The sequence below is a fragment of the Dendrobates tinctorius genome, unplaced genomic scaffold (assembly GCF_039654945.1).
Source record: "Dendrobates tinctorius isolate UK_male_01 unplaced genomic scaffold, ASM3965494v1 ptg000266l, whole genome shotgun sequence".
NCBI lineage: Eukaryota > Metazoa > Chordata > Amphibia > Anura > Dendrobatidae > Dendrobates > Dendrobates tinctorius.
The window spans coordinates 750,126-772,896 of record NW_027361933.1 but is presented as its reverse complement, the minus strand read 5'-3'; the positions used below and the strand labels follow the sequence as shown (position 1 = coordinate 772,896).

Here is a 22,771-nt window from a genome sequence, read left to right as displayed (position 1 = left end):
CCTTAGGAGGGGACGGATATAGAGTTTGTACTCCCCGTGTCTGTGTGGGTTTTCTCTGGGTCCTCTAGTTTCCTCCCACAATTCAAAACATACTGATAGGAGAAAAAAATAAAATGATTAACTATTGAACATCATCATCCTGTGTCTTGTGTATTTCTGTATTTATTATCAGTATGTGTTATATAGAAAGGTAGTAATACTGCACATTGTCATGACTTTCATAGACTGTCATGACTTTCATAGACTATTACTTAAACTCTACATTACATTCCTGGAAGAATTAATTGATGTCCATAGTGGTATAAAACATGAATTTCGGAATAAGTACTGTATATACTCGAGTATAAGTCGATCCGAGTATAAGCCGAGGTCTAGGATTAGAAGTATTGGGATCCATTTCTAACAGGATACAAAAAAGACTTTAAAAAAAGAAATCCATACCATAGCTAAAAAATAAATTCTCAAAATATGGTATGTACTGTATATCCAAGACCAGAGATATACTGGTACGTGTACTCAGCAATGCTTGGGCAGAGTAATACTCCATACAGTTTTTTGGTGGGCCCATATAATGCTCCATAAAGTTCATGATAGCCCCATAAGATGCTCCATAGAATAATATGCCCCATATAATGCATAAAAGGTTAATGATGGCCCCATAAGATGCTCCATAGAATAATATGCCCCATATAATGCTGCATAAAGGGTTAATGATGGCACCATAAGATGCTCCATAGAATAATATGACCTAATAAATGCTAGAAGAGGATGATGGTGAACAAAGGTATATAATGGTAGTATATACGGGATACTAAATAATACACCATATTGGGCCACAATTACGGCTAGCATCCCATAACCATAAACACCATGGACATTAATAGACCAGTTATTAAAGACAATATGAAAAAGGGGGAGGAACAAGTCCAAAACAACAACCATAGGTCGAATAAGATTGCTTTATTAGTGGACAGGCAGAAAACAATAAAACATGCTAAAATACCAGAAAACCACCACAATACTATGTACAGGGGCACAATGGACCATTAGTGTTGAGCATTCCCATACTGCAATATCAGGTATCGGCCGATATTCGCGGTATCGGAGTTCCGATACTGAGTTCCGATACTTTTAGAATATCGAATACCGGAATCGGAAGTTCCCATAATGCAATGAGCCAGTTTGATTTTATTCAGCCAATGAGGAATCCTAAGAAGTGTGGGCACATCCTGTTATGCATGTTAACTAATGGCATGGCTGTGATTGGCTGCTGAAATGATGTCATTATGCACTATAAAAGCCGCCACCGCTATTTTGGGTTCACTGTGCTATGAATTTACTTAGGGACAGGACGCTGCTGTTCTGACTGAGGGACAGTTTGAGCTAGCGATTTGCTTTATTGTGCTTTACCCAGGCTACTTTAGCAACCGCTGTGTGGGAAGCTTTCTTTTGCCTTGCAGCGCTGTTCACGGCTGTCTGCGAGGTCTCTGTGTGTGAGTGCAGCTCACGCTGTAGTGTGTTCTGCAGCCACCTCCGGTTGTAGTCCGCTCAGCGTGCGTCACTGCCTCATACATTGTCCTTTTTTGCATTAGTGCTGCTCATTTTTCCTGATTTCTCCTATTAGTGTGGTTCCATCTGTATCCAGCTAGATTGCTTGAAAACACTATATAGGAGTATATAGAGGAGTTTTTCTGCAGCCTTGCAGCGCTGTTCATGGCTGTCTGCGAGGTCTCTGTCTGTGAGTGCAGCTCACGCTGTAGTGTGTTCTGCAGCCACCTCGGGTTGTAGTCCGCTCAGCATGCGTCACTGCCTCATAAATTGTCCTTTTTTGCATTAGTGCTGCTCATTTTTCCAGATTTCTCCTATTAGTGTGGTTCCATCCATATCCAGCTAGAATATTTGCAAATACTATACAGGAGTAGATAGAGGAGCCTTTCTGCTGGCTTGTGCCCTGCAGCCCCAGCCAGATTAGTATTAGCCTATTTTTTGGAGCCTCATCTATTGCATTGTCGTAATAGCTACAAAAGGCTTGTGATACTATCGGTTTTACATCTTTGGGCACATCCAGTGTCTTTTTGTGAAAAAAAAAAGTTAATAAAGTTCACCAAACACTTCACTTTACAGTTGTGTAGGCCACATTAGCTCATATTAAAGTCTAGTCCACACTTTATAAAATTAGTGTTTCTTATACCTGTTAGCAGCTGTTCATGTATAAGCACACTAAACCCTTAGTACTTTTCTGCCTATATCAGTCTACCAAGATGAAGAAGGCAGGGAGTAAGGCACGAGGTCGTGGAGTTTCTGCAGGGAGAGGACGTGGGCATTTTGCGCTGGCTGCGGGCATCAGTGACTCCGCATCCCCCAATTTTACCAGGGAACAGTCCTTTATGCGCAGGTTTGTAAGAGCTCGCCGTACCCCACTGCTGCGGGACGAACAAATTGAAGCCGTTGTCAGATGGATGGCAGCTAACGCATCGACTTCAATTAGTTCCAGATCCTCTCAGGTCCAGAGCACTCAAGAGCACCCATCTGTCTCTTCACCACCTGCCAAATTGCCCAGGCAGTCAGAGAGCCCTGGACAGGAGCCATCTCTACTTCTGTTCTCTGAATCTGTTGGCTTGGAAAGAGGGGGCCAGCCAAGCAGCATTCGAAAATTTGAAGAGGTAGTATGCAGTGATGCGCAACAGCTTTGCCTCTCTGAATCTGAAGAGGCGGGTGGGCCAGTGCCTAAGGTCAGCACACTTCAGTACGCATCTGATGATGAGACTCAGGTGCCACTTTCTGGTGCATACTGTGCTGTTGAGACTACCCAGGAGAAGCAGTCATTTGAAGAGGGTAGTGTAGATGATGAGGTCCTTGACCCATCATGGCGTGAGGTACAGGAAGGTGATGGGAGCAGCTCTGAAGAAGAGATTCCCCGAACGGCCAAAAAAGGAGGGAGAGGGAGGGGGCATACTCGGTTGCCTGTAGCCTCCACTTCGGCACCCATTAGGAGCATGCCTCTTCCAAAGCCCAAAACGGGCGCTCCCAAGACTTGCTGTGCCTGGTCCTTTTTTGACACAATTGCAGATGACATTTGCTTTGTCAAATGCAAGCTGTGTAATCAGAAAGTGAAAAGAGGGAAAAGTGTCAGCAACCTCAATACCACAGATATGTGGAAACGTGCGAACCAAGCACGTGGTGGAGTTACAAAGACACACTGAAGACCTAGGCCAACCTACAGCGCCACCTACCACCTCTTCAGCTCGTGTTGTAGCCTCTTCCTCCAGCTCACACACAGCTGGTTCGGCTTCCTCACAGGATCGCCATGGAAGAACCTCTGGCACTGTTGTACAGAGACACAGTGTCATTCCACCCACAGCACCACGTTCCTTGTCATCCTCACACTCCCTGGCCAGTCTACAGCCATCGGTAGCACAGGCATGAGAGAAAAGGTGCCCATTCTCGGCAAACCACCTCCGAGCACAGGCTCTGAACACTGGCATTGCAAAACTACTGTCCCTTGAAATGCTCTCATTCAGGCTGGTGGAGACTGACACCTTCCGTAACTTCATGGCATTGGCAGTCCCACAATACAACGTGCCCAGCCGCTTTTATTTCAGCAGGCAAGCCGTCCCTGCCCTGCAAACGCAATTGGAGGGAAAAATTAAACATGCGCTACTAAACGCCGTCAGTAGCAAGGTCCACCTGACCACCGATGCGTGGACCAGTAACCATGGACAGGGACGATATCTTTCCCTCACTGCCCATTGGGTAAATGTTGTGGAGCCGGGTACAGATCTTGAGAGTGGCGCTGTACGTGTTCTGCCAACTACGAGGATTGCAGGAATCCAGTCTGTGCACATTGACTCCTCATACTCGTTCCTCTGAATCAGCGCTGCAGGAGCAGTCACAGTCTACCTTCACATGGACCCTTATGAACGCTTATCTGTTACGACCAATATGAGCACAGCCGTGGCCAAACGTCAACAGGCCGTATTGAAATAATTTCTTTGGGGAATCGAAGCCACACAGCGCAGGAGCTCTGGAATGCCATCAAGCAGGAGAGCGATGTGTGGTTTATGCCAGCGAATCTCCAGCCAGGCATGGTAGTGTGTGACAATGGCCGAAATCTGGTGGCAGCTCTGGCCTAGGCAACCTCAGTCACATCCCATGTCTGGCACATGTGCTCAACTTGGTCATGCAGAGTTTTTTGAGGGACTATCCGGATGCACTGCTGCACAAGGTCCGCATAGAGTGCGCTCACTTGTGGCGTTCCAGCATGGCAAGATCGCGCATTGCAGCTCTGCAGCGCCGATTCCGCCTTCCGGAACATCGCATCACATGTGACCTACCCACCAGGTGGAATTCAACGTTACATATGTTGGAGAGGTTGTGTGAGCAGCAGGCAGCAGTAATGGAGTACCAGCTGCATCAGGCGCCAACAAGTCGCACTGCGCGCCGTTCACACTTCACCACCACTGAGTGGGCCTCTATGAAGGACATCTGCCACGTTTTGCGTGCCTTCGATGATTCCACGCGGATGGCGAGTGCAGATGATGCACTAGTCAGCATGACTATCCCCCTTATCTGCCTGCTTGAAAAAACAATGCAAGCACTAAGGGAAGAGGTTGTGGAAGAGGTGGAGGATGAGGAGTCACAAATGCCATCTGCTTCTGGACAGTCTGCGCAACGTGGTTCCTCACAAAGGCCTAGGCAGGGGACACTTTGTGAGGAGGATGAGGAGGAAGACATCTGTCCAGAGGAGGGAGGTACACAATGCTCTAGTAGTCAGTATGTAGAGCGAGGGTGGGGTGATGCAGAGCAGGCAGAGGTGACGCCTCAAGCAGGGGACAGCGTTTCTTGGCCAGATGGCAGTCTGCAGCACATGGTTGATTTCATGCTGCAGTGCCTGAGAAACGACCGCCGCATCGCCCACATTCTCAACACGGCTGATTATTGGGTGTACACCCTCCTAGAGCCTCGCTACCGGGACAACTTACAAAGCCTCATAACACCGTTGAATCGGGAGTACCAAGACACACTGGTGCATTCCATCATGTTCTCCATTCCACCCGAGAGCAGTGCTGCTAGTGCTTTACAAAGCAGCTCAGTGCGTCGAGGCAGTGGAGTAAGCTCTGCACAAAGAGGGAGCAGAAGCATCGCCTCAGCACAAAGCAAGACCAGTATGGCCCAAATGTGGCAAAGTTTTGTGTCCCCGCCACAAATGTCTACACCATCACAGATGGCTCCAGTCAGCAGGAGGCAACGTTTCCGTCAGTTGGTGACAGACTACATATCTTGCCCTCTCAGTGTTCTCCCACACGGCTCTTCCCCCGGCTTACTTTTCTGAAAATGAACAAGGCCTGGATCTCGCAGGAATTTGCCAGTCCTCTTCCAGATTAAATAATTGGTTGGCAACAGTATCCAGGTCTCCTGTTGTGTTCATGTTTCTACCACCTGAACTGTAATCCCTGGGCTCCAACACTGCCAGTTGCTGCTCAGAAGTGCCGCCTGCACAGTCAACACTTGCTCCTGTGTTATTGGGTTTCAGTAACGTCAGCTGATCCCCTGCTGTGTGTCCGGCAATTTCGCCTGCTCTGTCCACATTCACACTACTACAGATATTAAACTTGCTCCAATTAGGCCTCTGGCTACACTCTGTTTCTACTGTAATCCCTGGGCTCCAACACCACCAGTTGTTGTTCAGAAGTGTCTTTGACACGTGTACTCCCTCCTGCCCAGCCTGGTTCCAGCACGCCAGCTGTTTCCAGGTAGTGTCAACGTCACTTTGCCTCCAATACGTTGTCCTGTCATGTTACGGTCGGGTTAGCCGACTCTATGGTGCCTGCAGCTTAGGTGCTTCCTATATGGGCTGCGGGATCTGGCAATGAAGGCTGGTTCCGTAGTGCCAATAGGACAAGCTCCCCCTGTAGGACTGTGGGTTTCGGTAACTCCGGCCGGCTTGCGGCCATGCAACTTTTTTTTTCATTTGTACCTTCTGCTGCCTGAGTTCCAGTACCATTAGCTGGTTCTTTGGAAGTCAATCTTGAATATGTCCCCCTGGGTTCCAGTAACGTCAGCTGGTTCCAGGCAGAGCCTTTGGCTTAGGTGCCTCCTTCTCGGTATCTGAGTTCCACCATCGTCTGCTGGTCCTTGGTAGTGCTTTCTTGCACAGGTACCTCCTGCTTACTAACCGAGTTCCAGTACCATCAGCTGGTCCTCGGTAGTTCCATTGGCTCTTGTACCTTCTGCTACCCATCTAGGTTCCAGTACCGTCAGCTGGTTCTCAGCAGTTCCTCAGCCTTCTTGTACCTTCTGCTACATTTCCAAGTTCAAGCTTTTTGAAATGGCTTTTGGTAATCACTCTGGATCTCCCTGACGACGACGACCCTGAAGACCACCCCGAAGAAGATGACGACCCCGAAAACGACGACCCTGAAGACCACCCCGAAGAATTTAAAAAATTAAAAAAAAATTAATTCCTGTTATTCCATTTGATTGGACTAAACCTCTATGCCTTTCATGTCTCCTCCACCTCCCCCAATACATTCTACATTATTCTTAGTTGTTTTCCTTCATGTAGAATTAACCTACAAGGAAAGTAAGGGTTTATTTTCATTCCGATATTTGTGTCCCATTGACTTGCATTGGTTTCCGGTATCGGAATCGGCGATATCCGATCCGATATTTCCTGATATCGGAAGGTATCGCTCAACACTATGGACCATACATGCTGAATATGTATGTTACACCAGGTTCCTGTCCTGGCTCTGTGCCCCGGTCTGCTGCTGCCCCCCATCCAAGGCACTCACCTCGTGCCTTGCGCGCTGTTCCTATGCAGCAGCCGGCTCCCTGTGTGTCCCACGCTGCTTCTCAGCATTCAGTTCTCTTCCCTTCCCCCACCTCCTGGCGTCCCGTCGGCAGGCCTGCAGTCAAAGCTATTAGGGCATGAGCGTGCGCTCTCCAGGCTTCTTAAAGGGACAGTGCGCATTTTTTTAAAAAAAAAACATTATCTAATAGCAGCGCACTGGCTGCTATATCTAAGAGCAAAAAGCTTGAGGGTGTCACGTCGCCATCAGACTCGGGGCCTGCTGTTCCGCCCTCAGCCACGAGGAGGTGATGGACGGTCACGCTGCCCGTGGGCTCGGGGGCTGCGGTCCGGGCCTCGACCACCAGGAGGTGCCGGACTGACACATCGCCGTCGAGCTCAGGGCCTGCTGTTCCCGCCTCGGCCATTGGGAGGCACCGTGGTTCGCGCCTGAGGGATGGCAGCAACAGTGAAAGGGTTCCTGCGCAGGCGTCTAGTGGACGCAGACTCCGCTCCGCTGTCTGTCATGAAGGGGTTTGTGCATCATCATCGGGTCTGGTCCTGGGGGCGGTTCTGATGACATCAGCAGTCCGGGAGCCTGTGAGGGATGACCTGATCCCTCAAATACTTCGGGACTGGTCTTGCAAGCCGCCGGATATATTCTTGGTTCCCCTACGTGTTACTTTGTGATTGCCTATCGTTAACTCTGACCCCAGCCTGAATTTCTGACTACTCTATTGCCTGCCGTTTTTGTACCTTGCATTTCTCCCGATTACTGACGCTGACCTTGGCCTGGATTCCTGACCCCCCTCTACTGCCTGACGATTTTGTACCTCCGCTACTCTCCCGGTTTGTGACCTCTGCCTGGACTCTCGACTCTGCCTGCCGTTTCTGTACCTCCACTGCTCGCCTGGTTTCCGACTTCATTTTTGGCTCCCTCACTGCTTTTCTATTGCGACCGTTCTGCTCTGGCACTCTGCTCCTGTTCAGACAGCGCTTCCTGGGCTCTGCAGTAAATCCAGATCCCTGTATAGGGGTAAAGGGTGTCGGTGCTACTCGGGGCGCTGTCTTTCTGCAGCCCAGACTTGCAGACGGACGTAACAGAGGGCACTACAAACTATCTACAGGGGACTGCTGTCCACACACCTAATGAAGCAGAACACAAAGAAGAGAATAAGTGTGTAAAATGGACGCAATCAACCCCAAAATCAACAAAATATAACATAATATATTTCAAAATAGTAAATTTTTATTATTAGCATACAAAAGAGAAACACACAAATGACAGGAATGGGATTAAAACCAATTAAAAAGGCCAAGACAAATTAGCCATAAATGACACTCCAAAAAAAACAGGTTCTAAAGTGGGAACCTGATATTTACCACCTCCAATGTGCTGGGCAAAGACCTACAAAATAATGATGCATGGAAATGTGAATACATACATGAAAGAAGACCTATATTCACAGCGGTGCCCAAACAATTTGCAACATCCCTAATCTGGGAAATGTGCTACACATTAACAATAAACACCTTTGCGGTAACCTATTTCTAAATCAAAGAAGGTTCCACACCATGGCAAATAGAAAAGTTATCTTTATTAATAACAATACATTCCAAAAGTTAAAAAGAAGGTGCTAGACCATAAAGAGAGACAACACAATCATAGACAGTACATTTCGCTATGCTAATGTATTCCCATACGTTGAATTCCAACAAAATTGACATGTTTAGGGATCGGCACGGTTTTACTATCTATTACTTAAATGAGCTGGCTATCCACAGACATATCCCGCTATATGGGGGTATCATACCCTCCTAAATTCCTTCAGTCAGATATCCATAAAAAACCCCACGTGACCAGTATCATGCAATAAACGTGAACATCATAGCATACCATGTACTCAAGATGCTTCCTGGAACGTCCCTCATGCCCCGATGCGCGTTTCGCTATGCTTCATCAAGGAGGCGTGTCTTGGCAGGGGGCTAACCCACTTAAATATTAGTTCAGTTCCCGTGATTGGTCAGTGATATCAAGTGGCACCTGATTTAAAAACTAATTCCGCTCCTTAAACACATATCGCGCCTGCGCGCACACATCAAGTGTCTGCCCACGTGAGCTTATCAACATAAACAGCAACTGCGCCTGCGCGCACAGACTCCTATGCTCAGACTAAACCCAGTCACATGACTCCCTTCAGCCAATAGGAATACAGTCAGTAGTCACATGGTCCAAACCGGAAAGGTCCTATTCCCGAATATGTACTCAAACCTGATCCGGCCTCGTGACTCCCTTCAGCCAATAGGAGTACATCAGATGGTCATATGGTCCACACAAAGTAGGTCCTATTCCCATACATGTTAAAAATAATATGGATCATTGCGCCTGCGTGTTTTAATCTAAGCAGGCACATCAAGCATATATATAAGTGGCCAGGAGAGTATTCCAATGCGCGCTAGAAACAGCCCATTGCGTCCATGTACTCCGAAATCCCACATTGGTCTGAAACCGGCATAATCGGCGCATGCTCGAGATTCATTGAGATACGTCAACCAATGGGAGAAATACCCAGCGGTCATGTGGTCCATATACAGCCAGGTACATAACTGTCCCAGTCGTCATGGAAACACCATTGACACGCCGCACATTCCTCAGGACATCTCAAAATCCCAGCATGCGCACCGCCTCCATCAATGACCAACATAAAATGTTATAAAAAAGAGTATATGACACATCTCTTAAATGAAAATGTTAGTAGATAATATCATAAAGTGCTCCTAACAGTTTGATCTTCATGGAGCACCATAGCAAATTCCATATAATCCAATACCGTAGGTAATACATTAAATATGTTATAACCAACCCTATTACTTTACATCAAGGTCTATCACCATGCCACGAGTTATTCATATAAAAGAGAAAGAGGACCAAAATTCCTATTTGACCTACCCCAAAAATGGATCACAGGCGTACCAGATGCAAAAAAATGTAAATGAAAATGAAATAAACCCACAAACTCCCCAATTGCCATATAATATAATAATCATGTTGTCATGGGACAAAAACACCACATTACCAGCCCAAATCCATGTGAATAATTCACCAATAATTTAAATATTTATTACTATTAACAATCCGACTTAAAAGCAGATATAATACATTATTGGGTTAATCTAACAAAGGGGTAATGTCACCGTACAATCGAATGGTGACATTAACCCTTTGTTAGATTAACCCAATCGCCACCACTGTAGGGCAATGGGAAACCCACGCATTTTTTATCAACGAATTAACCCCTTAAAATAACAACTACAACTCCCAAATTTGGCACACACGCCCTCATCTAATTATTAGTCAGGGACATATAAAAAAACATGAAATGAAATGCTTTACTGAATGTAAACCATGTGTCATTTCATGTCGGGTTGGGGAATGACTTGACAAAAGTCGGCAATTTAATTAGCGGCTATTCTGCTATGAAGAACTCTGTGAAATATAAATATATATATGTTTGTCACAATGACATTGTCGTAGCTGCTTTTGTTCTGACCAAGCGTCAGCTGTCCAGATCACCAGTGAGTCCGAATTGTGAGGTTTTTCACCCTTTCTGTTGCAAGCGCTTGGAGACAAAGAGACTTCAACACACAAGCCGTGGTCAAATCACTTTATCTGACGTAATGAAATACAAGACATGTTTTTATACCATTTACAACAATATGTGACTCTATGGAGCTCATTTGGCCCCCACCATCACCTCAGGGTTGTACCTTGTTTACAATATACCCAGAACACGTTGTTGAGAACAAATATGATAGCAAGTATAGTTTCCTTGAAGACAGAGACTACTAGTCTACATAAGAATTATTCTAGCAATAATAAGGCAAAAGGCAATTGAAGTCTTAAAGGCATTTAAAGGGATATAAAAGCAAACCATTAACTCTTCTATATCAATTTCCCCCTTTTGTAAATGGTATAACCTTTGCCACAGGGCCAGCTGATGTCCACAAAGGAGCTACTGTCTCATGGGTCTAGTACCCATAAGGGGGCATCCTACCTGCTTCGCCCATCCACCCTCAGTGTGGACACTCTCTTTCCCCATCAGCAATGGCCACCTGGGGTCTATGATACACTACAGAAGGTTCAGCCTTAGATTCTTTTTTTCACACATACATTATTCAGTAGCTTAAGTAATACATATATTAGCACTTTTACAGCTACATAAAATAATAAGCAAAACAACAAAATTTGCATACAAGTCTGTACAATGCTAAAAAAAAAAAATCCATCCTGCTAAGTTATTAAACCAATTTGCTGGATTTAGGAAAGAGAATGTGTTACCCCACCAGGAGTCTCTGTTTGCACTGTGTTGCTTTAACCATTGGTCTCTAAGTTCACCTATTTTGTCTATAGTGGCCCAGATCTGGAGATTGCCAGCAGGGTCGATATAATTACAACAGGCGGGACCAATTATCTGACACATTCCTCCTTCTTTTGCGGTCAGGTAATCCAGTACTATAGTATGCTGGTTAGTAACTACGATTAATTGTCTCTGTATTGTATTAGTTTCATTAAGAACTTCAAGAATCTGGAAAATCTGATCATCCAGGTAGTCGGTAGCTTCCACTAATTTATCCCACATTTGGGTTATAAAGGGGTATATTAGCATACTACTGAATATTTTATTTATTATCCCCATTTCTACTAGATGCGGCCTACCATTTGGCTTATTGTCTGCAGCCCTTCTATACGAGCTGTGAATTGGGACTGCTGCTGTGTCTATTTTACTATGAGGAACTATGAAAGTGGCTGGTGTCAGTTTAGCAAGAGTGCAGACCCCTCTTATGTCTGGGCTCACCCACCTGTAGGCACGATGTCCGCAAACCAAGAATACTCCATCAGGGAGAACACAAACGTGACCAGGGGTCTGTATACATTGGTATAAACTCAAAAGTTCTGACCTACTGTAGGCTTATGGGCACACCAAGTATTATTCATTTGTTTTCCACTTATACCAGATGTCCATTTACCCCTTTCTTTCCTTATTATTTTACCCGTAGATGATTTACAGCCTTCAACACCATCTTGGTACACCGTATCATTAACCTGTGTTTGATCGCGAGTGTATATGCAGAAGCAATTATTGTCCTCACCACAGGTGTCTGCTCCAGTGTGTTGAAGACTGAACTACAGTCCATTATTGGGAATAGGGTCTGAGTGAGGGATTTCAGTTCTCCTCCTGGCGACCATATTTCCGACATCTGAGTCATATTCCCGCCACCACATTTGTACCTTTAGGCCGCGTTATATTAAACTGAAACCAGGGATTAGCGGCCCATTCTTCTATAGCCAATGAGGCAGATATATCATGGGGCACACCTAGATTGAGTCCAAGTCTCATTGTGTATGCAGTGTGGGGTTAATACCTCCCATGGCTCCAGAGGTAAAGCTAAGTACGGCATAGTCCTCGCAGATACAGGGCTGTGTGTACAGATCCAACAGTCTTTCGGTTTCTGTCCTTCCATGTCCTTTATAAGAAGAGCATGATGCCGAATACGTTTGTTGTCCCAATCAGCATTTAAGATTTTGTCCTGTGTCTCTGTAGAGTGCAGTAATCTTGTCACTGCCAGCAAGGTGATGAGGAGTACAGTCATTCTGCTGTTGACAGGACCTTCTTGCAGTGACTGGCGTGGATCCAGGTGGGCTTTCCCTCAAGTTTTACTGAAGTGGATGTGGTCAGCTGGACTTGGAAGGGGCCGTCAAATCGTGGGTCCAGGCTCCTTCTCACGTGTCTGCGTATAACCACCCAATCACCTGGATTCAGCTGATGCACATCTGCACTGACATTAGGATCTGGGATGGAGGAGAACACATGTTTATGCACCACATTAAGTCTTTCCTGCAAGGCCTGGACGTAGGCTGTCATAGCACCGTGTTGCATTTGTAGCACCTGTGGGAAGTACAGACCAGTCTTTGGTGCACTACCAACAGGACTTCAGAAGGAGACAAGCCTGTGTTTCTATTTGGAGTGTGTCTGACTGAAAAGAGTGCAAGAGGCAAGCACTCTACCCAGCTCTTTCCTGTGTCTGCCATGGCCTTTTGAATTTTCAGCTTAAATGTCCCATTTAGTCTTTCCACTTTCCCACTACTTTGTGGCCTATATGGTGTATGAAACGTTTGCTGTACACCCGGGGCCTTCATGACTTCCCTCATTATTTCTCCCGTGAAGTGTGTACCCCTATCTGTTTCTGTGGCTTCTGGGACACCATACCTGCAGATCAGTTCTTTCATCAGTTTGTCTGTAGTCATTTTAGCATTTGCACATTTTACCGGATAGGCTTCCGGCCAACCAAAGAAGAGATCTACACATACTAGGATATTTGCATACACTCCTACCTTGGTAGCTGTATGTCGTCAATCTGCAGTCTCTGAAACGGGTAGAGAGGCCTAGATGTCGCTTTCTTAGGGACTTTTACTGTTTTACCTGGATTGTGCTGTGCACAGATGAGGCATGATTGTACAAGTTTCGCGGCTGCGTAACTGAAACCAGGAGCGATCCAGAAGGCATCTACCATGGCACACGTGACTTTTTGAGGTGTGAGTGGGGCCATGTGCTGCTTGCGCCATGATTGGGAACAGGGACTTTGGTGGGCACAATTTATCCTTATTCTCCCATACTCCATTTGAGTTCAGCTCAGCTCCCAGTCTCCCCCGGTGTACCTTCTCTGTTTGGGCAGCCTTTTGCCAGAGGGATTTCAGGACATCTAGACCCAATGTGGCTGGAATACGCTGACTCCCCGCCACCATCCACTGCTCTCTCTAGGCCGCCTTGTGCTACTTTAGCAGCCTCATTCACCCTTCTGTTGCCCTCTACCTCCACGGAGTAACCTTTGTGTGTGCTTTTACCTTGACAATGCCAACCTGGACTGGTAACATCAATGCCTCCATCAATTGTTTCACCAGCTCTGCATTTTTAATGGGCTTCAAATCTGTGAAAATATTAGCGACTTTACCTGCAGCGACTCTACACGCCTCAGTGAGTGCCTTCAACTCTGCCTCCTGCGCCGACATGTGAGGAGAGAGTGCTTCCGCTCGGATTACCTCATGTGAGGATACTACTGCATATCCAGTGTAGAATCGTCCATCCTGGTGGTATCTGCAGCCATCTACAAAAAAGAAACTCAAAGTCTGCATTAGGAACAGGTTTTTCATGAACGTGTGCAAACCCAACTGTCTCCTGACTCATCAGTTCTATGCAGACATGTTCATGTGTCATGTCAAAGTATCCTTCCTCACTCACTAATACGGTCACCAATTCCCCCTTTTCTGAATCCACAGGCAGGAGGGTGGCTGGATTCAGAATGTTACATCTTTTGAGGGTGACATACTCAGGAATTAGTAGAGCACACTCAAGTCGGAGCTGTCTGGCCATAGACAGATGTTTTGGTTGAACTTGTACGAGTATGGCATGGATGTCATGTGGGGAATAGATTGTCAAAAGAAACGTCAGTGTGATCTCACATGCCTTTCCTAGTAGTAGTGCAGCTGCTCCTACCGCACAGACACAATCAATTTTGTGTGAGGCCCTGGGTCTGATGACAAGCAGCCATAAAGTGGTTGGAATATTTGTGAAGCGGACCTTATCCAAGGCCTACTGTAGGTCACTAAACCTAGGAAAGTGCATAGATGCTGATGTGACCTGGGTAGAGGGAGATCTTGAATTGCCTGTTTCCTGTCAGGTGTCTGGTACCTTCGGCAATATAATGTCCCAACAAATGTCACCTTTTGTTTGTAATACTGTAATTTGTCACGTGAGACCTTGCAACCCTTAGGGTCATCCACGTACTGTAATAGTACAATCAGCGGATGAGGTGATTGGCACTACTCAAGGATCCCTGCCATTGCTGCTGAATAGATGGCAGGGGATTTCTTTCCCCCTTTGTGGGAGGACTGTCCAACAATATTGTTCACCTTTATGAGTAAAGGAAAAAGATACTGACAGTCAGGGTGCAGGGGTACAGAGAAAAATGCACCTGCTAAATCAATGACTGTGAAACATTTTGACATTACTGGGATCTGTGACAGTATTGTGTGTGTGTGTTAGGGATGATTGAGGTCACACTCACTGTATCATCATTAATAGCCCTTAAGTCATGAACCTTTCAGTAAGTGTCAGCAAACCCTTGAGTCCTTTTTTTCCTAATGGGACACAAAGTGGTGTCGCAGGGGGAAGATCTTTGCAGTCCAGGGGGGGGTTTCTTTGCACCAGAACCCCTGCCTTAACATACTCTCTAATATCTCTGCTCGGGGCAATTGATTTGGCTAGGCTCAAGGGGTATTGCTTAAAACAAGGAGGAATGGTTCCTTTTTTTTTTTTTTTTTTTTTCAATTTAATCATGACGGGGGAATGGGCAACCGACCCACATCATTTTTCCCCCCTTGCCCAAACAGTGTCTGGCACCTGTCCCATTTCCTCATCCTCAGGCATTTTGGTGTCAGGTGTTAGTTTCACCGCTTTTGTCATATACACCATTGCCGCAATCTTACACAAATGTTTATCTGAGAGGGGACTTGTGACTGTAATACCCTCAGGAGAGTACTGTATGATGGCCGGGATCGCACTCAGCACATCTGCTCCCAGTAAATTAATAGGGGTATTGTCACTAGCAATAAGTTTTGTAAGTACCACAATTCCAGCACCTCACTGTTTCTATGTCTTTAGGTCCCTTATTATGTCTCCACTTTTTTCCTTGTGCTCCAGCATGCATGACAGGTCGTCTTATTGTCCTTGTTTGCTCAACTTCTTTAGCTACCTTAAGGAGGTCTTTTCGGATCTAAATATCTCCATTCAGGTCTGGCTGCCTGTACTGCATCTCGTAAGTCTTTGTTCATACCGTCAATGAATGCATTCCCCAGTATTCTAACATCAAGTGGGTTTATGCAAATGTACCCCATGTCTGCCCATTTCAGCTGTAACTGTCCAAAGTACATCTCTACCCTCTCTCCTTTTTGCTGTGTCACATTAGTCAGGAGTACGGACTGCTCTGATTGTTCCACTGTAGCCCATTGTCTTAATGACTCACAGTATGTCTCCCCAGATCGTGTAGATTTATCATCCATGCCCCAAGCCTGATTCTTTGTCACATCTGTGTGTGTCTTAATTATATGTCTTAGTGCGTCACCTGCCTTTAAACTCACCAACCTCTCTAGGTCTGCCCAGGTACACTTATATGTCTGCTGTATTTCCTTTATGTGTCTGTAAAATGGGAATGATTGGTCTTCAGGGTCAGGCAACTGCTTCAACAAAGCTAGCTGGTCAGAGGGGCTCCAGGGATATTACACTTGCATCTTTCTTATTCTAGTCGCACTTCTAGGTCCTGATGTCTACTGTCAGCTTACTCCTCGAAGGTCAATGTCCCCACTATCCACATTATTATGTCAGCTTCTTATGATCTTGTCTGGATAGGATTTAGCGCAACTCGCTTAGGTCAATAGCACAGGTCACACAAGTAGCTATTCAGTCTGGGTTTGTCTGAGTCTGACCACAGTGTTTACAAGTCCATCTGTTTTGTCTGGGTCTCTGGTTAAATTTTGTCAATCAAAACATTCATAATACACCTTCCATACTGCTGCACATTCATTCTCAAGCATCATTTATTCACTTGCTATTTTCTTCCCTTGTCTGTGCCTTTTTGTACATCCAAACATTCACACTCTGGTATTTTTGCCTTTTTAAATATTGGTCCAACCTGTTTCACTGCTTCCTTTCTTCTCTGTCTTTAACAATTTGCATAGCTGTCTTGGATCTCATTGGGGGCACCGACTGTACACAGAAAAAGTTTGCCATGGCTTCAACCTTTTTCTGCCGACAGCTCACCTTTCTTCTGAAATGCCCTCCCAGTGTGCCTGGACCTCTGTCTTACAGGCCAGACTTAGCAAGTCAGAGAGAGCCTGCCAAGGTGTAGCGGGAAGGCTCTCTGCCTCTCACCCACTAGATCAGCTGACTAGATAGGAATAGGCCTTTTTCCTTCTAGCCCAGCTCCATGGACTGTGGGAAGGCTACTTCAACTTAGACAGTTCACCTTTCTTCTGAAATGCCCTTCTGTGTGTCTGGACCTCTGTCTTACAGCCCACACAGAGCAAGTCAGAGTGAGCCTGTCAAGGTATATCCAGAGGGCTCCTCGCCCTCGCCTCTCACCCACAACAAAAAACCCGCTGACTAAAGTAAGAAGGCCTCTGACCTACTTTATCAGCCGTACAGTCGGCTACCTCCTCCGTTGATACACAATTTGCTATACAAATCAATCACACAACTAGAAGCAGGTTCAAACACATTAATGACCAAACAATCACTTACAATTACCAAACAATCACAATTACCAAACAATCACTTATAATGACTAAACAATCACTTACAATTACCAAACAATCACTTACAATTTTCTTCTAAATTAGGCACCATATTTTACATTTAACTTCCAACTTCAATTAAGTACTGTTGCTTTAAAATGCCCATCTTTCAGCGCGTACCTTACGGATAGAATTACAGAGAATTTTGAGCACAGCTCACACTCAGCAGAGATAAGAGCGAAGGGAGAAGAAAAACTGCGCAGCGGCATCATTCCCCCCTCCCATCAGAATGCAGCGTCGTCCTTCACAGAATTCCGTAGTTCTTTAGACTTATCAAAATCAATTTCTACAAAGAAACTCAAAATCACGGGATTTCACTGTAAGAGCAGATAACTGTATAATGAGATTAACCATGCCTTGCCCTTTTTCTGGCCAAATGCATTCAGGAAACTTTACAATGTAATGCCACATATAACACGAGCTATATCATTACTCAATTCATTCAGTCTCTGATGTAGATTTGAAATTTCTATAACGCATCTGTCCGGGATTCCACCACAACTAGAAAGGTAACAATCTCTTGACACAAAAATGTCATTCAGAGGTTCTCATAGACATACATACAAGGATTCACACAGCCTGCCTATCTTGGACCTTGGATTTAACACCTTAACCTACAGCAGTGTCCACTGACACTCTGAGAACACCAAAGCCAACTTTTTTAAACAACAAGAATCAATGAAAACCAAACCAACGTCAGAAGGTCCAAAACAACCAAAAACCACAGCCCTATACAAAATACAGCCTCATATGATTTACTGTCAATCAAAAACAACAACAACTGCACAGAGTCTATCCCAGACTTTGTGCTACACAGTACACCAGTACACAACCAGTTAGTATATTAGTATATTGCCAGAACAGTTTAACAGATAATACAGATGACAATTATTATCTTATTACTCTATTATTCAACTCTCATACAGACATACTCACCACTCACTGGTGATGTGGGTTCTTTTGAACCGTGTTTGTACAGTCTTACCCAGAGATATGTAGACATCCTTAGAAAGGTTGCAGATGCAGAATCAATGTAAGAATAAATGTTCTCACCTGCTGCAGCCTGGATTCTGCATTTTCAACCTCCCAGGAAGCTCCCACATACGGATTCCGAATAGGCTGGTTTCCACGGTCCCTGTTGGGCGTCAAAAACTGTCGTAGCTACTTTTGTTCTGACCAAGCGTCAGCTGTCCAGATCAGCTGTGCTCTCTTCTTGGGGTGCCTTTCTTCCCCCGTCCACTTACCTGGTTTTACCATCTGTATGCCATACAGTTAACTTCCATGCTTTAGGGTTGTTTTAAATAGCCTCTGTTTATTTTTTTTTTTTTTTCGCATTTGCACATGCATTTTGCCATGCTCTTTGTCAGTCCAAATGGTTACAAGGCGTTATATTTTCTAGTCCAATATTTCAGGTTACGCCTTGTTCAAAAGCGTCACTCATTTACAAATATATTCTTGCTCTAGAAGTGCAAATTGCCTCTTCAGAAAGAAAGAGGACTTTTACTCTACAGCGCCACCTATTGGTAGTAGCGATCCTACAAGTCACAATCAACCCTTTAACGAGTCTTGTAGTATGACTTAGGATACAAGCCAAATCAGAATCTCAATTTGCAGACACGGTGTTTCGAGCTGTTGGCTCTCGTCAGTGCAAAGTATGAGATCTGATTTGGCAAGGTGAGAGGCTCTGGACTAGGGTCTAAGAAGTAAGGTTTCTCCTTGCGGAGAGTGACATGCCAGCTGTGGCTTGTCAAGGTAAGGAGACTTATTCGCCGTGCAATGCTCCTCTGGGAAAATAATATGCAAATTGCCTCTTCAGAAAGAAAGAGGACTTTTACTCTACAGCGCCACCTATTGGTAGTAGCGATCCTACAAGTCACAATCAACCCTTTAACGAGTCTTGTAGTATGACTTAGGATACAAGCCAAATCAGAATCTCAATTTGCAGACACGGTGTTTCGAGCTGTTGGCTCTCGTCAGTGCAAAGTATGAGATCTGATTTGGCAAGGTGAGAGGCTCTGGACTAGGGTCTAAGAAGTAAGGTTTGCTCTAGAAGTGTCATTCATTTATAAACAATATTTGCACATCTATTCATCCATGAGGTGTGTGTATGTCTTTTGCTACACATGTGTATTAATCTCATTTTGGACATTTGTGCACATATATGACCTTTTTCTTTGTCTTTATATGGTATTATTTGTTAGCGATGGATTCACAGTGCACTGCCATCATTGTTTCTATGGCGCATGCGCATAATTCAACCCCCCGTTATCATCTATCGCAGGCTATTTATGCATCTCATCACATTAGCGCGGTCATGCCCGCCAGGTTTTGATCTTTTTTGCACCAGCGCCATCTTTTTGATGCTACACTATTGGCTATATGTCATTATAGGGTGTCTGCCTTTTTTACATATGCACGGTCATTCCTGTTTGGCATCCATTTGTCACTGCGCCATATTTGACTCTTAGGCTTTGGTCTTGATTTACCTTCGGCGCCTGCGCACTTGTCTTTTTCTGGATGCCAGCCCCTTGGTTACCGAACAAGCTGTGGTCTCTTTTTTCTACACATGCGCAGTTATGCCTGCACAGCATTCAGTCAAACTGCGCCTGCGCCGTCTCCTGACTCCTAGGTTTCAGTTTCCGATCTAACCTCGGCGCCTGCGCATTAGTTATTTCCGGACGCCAGTTCCATGAACGCCGAACTAGCCTACCATATGTAAGTAATCGGTTTTAATTTTGTGGCCTATAAAAAAGACGCCGCCTGTGACTGGGGCTCACCTCCATCTCCCCTGAGGAAGCCACGCTAGAGGTGGCGATACGCGTGGGGTACTACCCCCCTCCTGTTATTAGATCTTGTGGGTATTTGGCCTCACTTTAAGACCTTTATACGTTTTACCTTTATGGGGTCTGCAATCTACAGGCATTCTGTGCATTTGTATGTTTCTTATTTTAGAGACATTCTAGCCTTCTTTTGAGGTTATAGTGATTTCTTGTGCATGTATTTTTCATTTTGCATACGGTTATGTATTCTTGGAGGCTTCTTCGTTTCCTTGGAGGCACCATATTTTATGGATGATCTAGATAGCCTACTTTGGGAACTGCAAACCATGTACTGGGTCTATACCCTTTTGTGAAAATCATCTTCTCAATAACAAGGGTCTTTGCATTCACAGTTATTTGTGGTTATCTGCAATTAAGTTCATTTGTTTAGTCTCCATGATATGCAAATTGTTTGCATTTTGTGTATTCTATGCCTTGTTATGCTACACCATTACATCTAGCATTCGGTTCATACAGGTCTTTTTTCATGTATGTATTCACATTTCCATGCATCATTATTTTGTAGGTCTTTGCCCAGCACATTGGAGGGGGTAAATATCAGGTTCCCACTTTAGAACCTGTTTTTTTGGAGTGTCATTCATGGCTAATTTGTCTTGGCCTTTTTAATTGGTTTTAATCCCATTCCTGTCACTTGTGTGTTTCTCTTTTGTATGCTAATAATAAAAATTTGCTATTTTTGACATATATTATGTTATATTTTGTTGATTTTGGGGTTGATCTCGTCCATTTTACACACTTCTCTTCTTTGTGTTTTGGCTGCTATATCTGGCCTCTCCTCCATAGGGAGAGAGCCGGAGCAACGAGTATCAATCATTGCTACATCCGGTTCTGTTGCTAATTGGTCTGCGCTGTGTTAAGCAGTCTCTGTGCATATTCTCATGCTGTCCGTCTCCACAGAAATATCTGAATCCTGTTAACCCTGTCATACCTGCAACCATCTGGACAAACGCCATCCAAGTCCGAGGACTGTGTCAAGGTTACTGGAGCCAGCATATCTACCATCTACCCGGATCCAGGACCCGCCTCACTACGGACTCTGCTGTCATTTCTGTTATCCCTTTTGGTCCCACTAGGACAGCTGCCACGTGTCCGGGGTCTAACTGGAGGTAGCACCTATGTCCCCCGGGTATTCCATTCTGGTCCTGTCTGAGGGACTTTACTACGGGTACCCGGGGCTCACTTGTTATGCCCCCTTCGGAGCCCCCCCGGACCGTGGTCCCGAGGTTCCACTTTAAAAATAAAAAACGAATGTGAACTTCACCATTTCTGCCTCCGCTTCCATTCGTTACAATGTATTTATAAGCATAGCAAACAAATACATGTATCATATCAAAGCCATGAGGATATATAACAGGCGACATGCAGTAAAGATACATAGCCTGTATGGCACATTAAGCAGAGAAATAAATGGATAATAACTGCCATAAGCACGTCACCTGGTAGGAGCAAGTACCAGCATGCAGGAGGTCCCTGTGCCCGCCCCAGCACGCGTTTCGGGAGCGCAGTTAAGAGCAAGCAGGCAATGTACAAAATGGACACAAACCGGAACAACATCTGAAAGTCGACCCGGAAGTCAACGTCTGCTGCCATGGCAACACACCAACACATCGCTCGGGCACAGTGAAGACAGAACCGTGACGTCAGAACCACTTGGGGCCCCACGTGATCGGACGCCCATAGACAACGGCTCAGAGGGAAGTGAGGGCATTGCACAGGCGCAGAACGGATGGAATACAAGAACGGCATATTACAAATGGGCAATGAAAACGACATACCATACATATGTAGAAGAATCAGATATAAATATTTAGAGTATTACAAGGCATCGGCAATTCATGATCATGTAAAATATAGTAACATGAGAAGGGTTTAATAACACCCACACATTTAAAACACACAAAATACCACATATATACAAAAACGCAATGGGCTATATTATCAGAGAAGGACATAGGTACTAGCATGTGACATGCATGACATGTGGACATACGCCCATAATATAGATAAATATATGCATAGATCACTATATGTGATGCACAAGTAACAGTACATACATTAAATACAATTAATTAAATGTGTGACAAAGAATTTTTTTGATTTATATATATAGAAAATTCCTTTACAACATTATTTCAATTGTCACCACAAAAATAAATGCTGCTCAAGAGGTGGCATCTATGCATCAGAAACCATGTAGAATGACTATATATAGACAATACAGAATATGGATATTTGAAAAATACTATTGTCACAGTTATAGTATACCCATATGTCCAATTGGGTAAAAAGCATATTGTTCAACCCTTTCTTTTCATCTGTAAACCAGCAGAAACGGTTCCATCCGGCCCAGCCCAAGTAAAGGACGTAAATTAAAAATGAAATATTTAGACAAAACAATAAAAAAAGAGATTAAAACCCAAATAAAAGAAAAAAGTGGAGGAGAACCAGCAAGCACACAGACCAATAATCAGAGATAGAGGGCAAAGCTTAAATTTTCATTTAACCCATGAGGATGCACAGTTCTAAGTGTCCAGATCCATCTAGATTCAAGGAGTGCAAGTCGGGTGGACGATTTACCACCCCGTATGCCCACATCAATTGCATCTATACCTCTGAAGCGTATAAGCTTACTATTACTGCCATGGTGCAGTTTGAAGTGTCGTGGAAGTGTCTTCAATGTGTAGGCATCCATGTGATCATCTGATGCCTCAATGCCCAAAACATGTTCACGTA

General features: G+C 44.9%; 1 long non-coding RNA gene across 1 annotated transcript in view; it reads left to right on the top strand.

Moving 5' to 3' along the window:
- LOC141069566 (uncharacterized) overlaps nucleotides 1-21,301 on the top strand; it is a 39,011-nt gene extending 17,710 nt beyond the window's left edge. The window contains exon 4 of the long non-coding RNA XR_012226594.1: nucleotides 20,936-21,301. This is a non-coding gene — a long non-coding RNA (uncharacterized lncRNA). The remainder of the gene's footprint in view (nucleotides 1-20,935) is intronic.
- The last annotated feature ends 1,470 nt before the right edge of the window (nucleotides 21,302-22,771 follow it).